Consider the following 3,190-nt stretch of genomic DNA (forward strand, 5'->3'; position numbering starts at 1 on the left):
TCAACTGACGGACGGAGTCACCACCTCGAGGGAACAATGGACAGACACGGCACACAATATCTACTGAAAGGCAAGTTCAAACGACGTGGGCACGACAATTCATTACACACTCCGACCATCGGCTCACTAATCACTACTACACAGGTCCAGGAGCTACTGGGAGCCTGGGCACAGTTCATCTGAGAGAGACGACAGCCGAGAACAGGGGCAGGGTGGGGTGTGAGCTACACTACTACATGGCCCCGGCCGGCCCCTCCGGCCCTGCCCACACCTGGCGGGCTGACCGCGGCTATGAGCTGACCATGCGCCCTAACAGTGGGTTGTCCTCGGTGGGGGAGAACTGGCCAACAGTCGCTGCCTTGGCTCTTCAGTCTGTGTGACAGGGTGGGGACGGGGCAGGGGGCAGCGACGCTTGTGGAACTGCAGTTCCAGCTGCAAACACGGAGTCTCTTCCCAACATCGTCCTCAGCAAGCTGGACCCCGTGTCCCTGCAGACCCTGCACACCTGGAACACCAACTAGCCCAAGCGCAGTGCGGGCGAGGCCTTCATCATCTGCGGGACGCTCTACGTCACCAACGGCTACTCAGGGGGCACCAAGGTCCACTACGCCTACCAGACCAACACCTCCACCTACGAGTACATAGACATCCCCTTCCAGAACTGCTCAATTTCTGAATTTGTGATGGCTCTGTTCAAGTGTTCTACATTTTTCCATCTCAGGCTGTATATGGCAAGAATTATAAGGTATTTTTCCATTGCCCCTAGGTTTTCAAGTTTATCAGAGTGTGGCTTTTCAAGATATTCTGACGTTGTTATGTGCCAGCGATTTGCCTCCAACAGCTGTGAAGCTGTCCTGAGCCAGTCTCACTGACTCCAACACACACTAACCCCCACTGCACTAGTTACTGTATCAATATATCTCATCCAGGGTCTTCCTTTCCTGCACCATCCCTGTACTCTTCCAGGCAAGATGAGCTTCTCCGAGGACCTGTCCCTCCTGGCCACAGGCCCAAAATATATGAGACAGTGTTTCAAAATAATAATCTCCTTGTTCACCATCACAAGAACATGGAAACAGCCCAGATGTCCAAACACAAACAAATGGATTGAGGAGTTGTGGTACATTCGTACAATGGAATACTACACAACATACAGGAGCAATCGTTTTGTAAATTACTACCTAACTTGGGAGAGACTAGAGAGCATTGTGTTGAATGAACTCAGTCCCACAAGGACAAAAATACTGTACAAAACCATTATTGTAGAATGAGTAAGATGATCCAAGGTGGGGGGAGGAGGGTGGAAATAGAGGAGTGAGAATAGGTAGGGGTAGGGAGTTAATCATAGGGTTGCACAATTTGATAGGTGGGTGAGGTGAATGAAAGAGGAAGGATCTTTTGTGAAAAATAATGTATTCAAACTTTGTAAATTAATCAGAATTTTAAAAAATCATAGCTTCCAAGAAGAAACTTGGTTTCACCCTCTCCAAAACAGACCTATTTGTTTTCTTGACAGTCCACAGTATACTCAAGACTCTCACCAGCACCACAACTCAAAGGCATCAATTCTTCTCCTTAGTCATTTTCCAGCTCCCTGATAATAGTAAGTGGTTGCAAAAGCAATGGTATCATTGTTTCTCAATACTCTGGAGAGTTCCTTGACAGCAGATTTTCTCAGTACAATTAATCTTTTGATTTCCTGTCTGCTGGTGTTAAGAGTGTTGATTGCTGAGCTGAGCAACTGTAGTTGTTAACAACATCAATCTCTTCTCCATCTATCATGGGCTGCTAATTGGCCCAGTGGTGAGATATTTGTCTTCTTTATGTTGAGACTCAACCCACACTAAAGACTACAGTCCTTGCTTGACCTTCTGCATCAATACCTTCAGGTCATCCTCAGTTCCAGCAAGCATGGTTGTGTCATCTGCATAATGTAGGTTGTTGTTGAGTCTTACTCCTGGAGATCCACTTCCAAAATATAACAGGTCTATGTACAATAGAGCACATTTAGAATAGACTGACAGAAATGGTAACTGAGGCTTACCCCTCAAATTTGGAAACACAAAGGAGGAGGAATGGTTGTAAGTAGAAACTAATGATTGGAATGTGGGATGTGAGAAGCATGAATGTAGGAAAACTGGACATCATTGAGAAATAAATGGAATGCATAAATATTGATATATTAGGTATTGGTGAAAAGAGATGAATTGGCATAGGGAATTTTTGAGCAGATGATCATATAAGCTACAATGCTGAAGATGAAAATATGAAAAATATAGGGTTTGCTTTCATAGTTATAAAAGCTGTTTCTATCTGAGAAGGGGGAAAGGCTGTTTCTTTCTTTTTTTTTTATTTCAATGAAAATTTACAGAGACTTTGGATTTCCATTCATTCATTGTTGCACTTTTCTCCCCTCCCAACCCTCCCCCCTAGTACACTACTCTCTTGGAAAAGTAAAAGAAAAATTCTTTCATTGTTTTACAATCCCTCCCCCCAGGTCCATTCCACTATACAGTCTTCACTCTGGACTCCTGTCATGACAAAAATACCTAATATTTTTCCCTCGTAAAGAGTTTTCTCCCTCATCTATTTCAATGCAGTATATATTATTGAACTCAACCTTCTCAGTCTCCTCCCAACCCCAAGGTCAGTCCTGCTTTACAACAGTGGAACCATGCAGTAGTTGCCATTTTGTGACTAAGATACTTCACTCAGCATAATGTCCTCCAGTGTCACTCATTTTGAATAATATTGCATGAGTTCCTTGTTTTTCAATGCAGCATAGTATTTTGTGAATATACCATAGATGCTCTATCCATTCGTTTGTTGTTTCCAACTCCTTGCTATTGTGGACAAAGACGCAATAAACATGGGTGTGCATATATCTGCTTGGATGTCAGTTATGGTCTCTTTAGGGTATATTTCCAGTAGCGGAATTGCTGGGTCAAATGGTATCTCTATTTGCAACTATTTGAGAAAGCGCCATACAGCCTTCTATAGTGGTTGCACCATTTTACACTCCCACCAATAGTTTGTCCACAACCTCACCAGCATTTGTTGCTTTGCTGTTCTGTTAAATTTTGCTAGTCTTACTGGGGTGAGATAATATCTCATAGTTGTTTTGATTTGCATCTCTCTTAGAGCTAGGGATTTTGAACATTTCTTCATGTGCTTGTTAGCCATCTGAAAG

At 43.7% G+C, this 3,190-nt stretch overlaps 1 pseudogene; it reads left to right on the plus strand.

Moving 5' to 3' along the window:
• Positions 1-236: 236 nt before the first annotated feature.
• The window catches only part of LOC102845961, a 42,064-nt pseudogene continuing 39,110 nt past the window's right edge, over positions 237-3,190 (plus strand).

The sequence above is a fragment of the Elephantulus edwardii genome, unplaced genomic scaffold, assembly GCF_000299155.1.
Source record: "Elephantulus edwardii isolate Elephantulus edwardi_28Jun2011 unplaced genomic scaffold, EleEdw1.0 scaffold00313, whole genome shotgun sequence".
Lineage (NCBI taxonomy): Eukaryota > Metazoa > Chordata > Mammalia > Macroscelidea > Macroscelididae > Elephantulus > Elephantulus edwardii.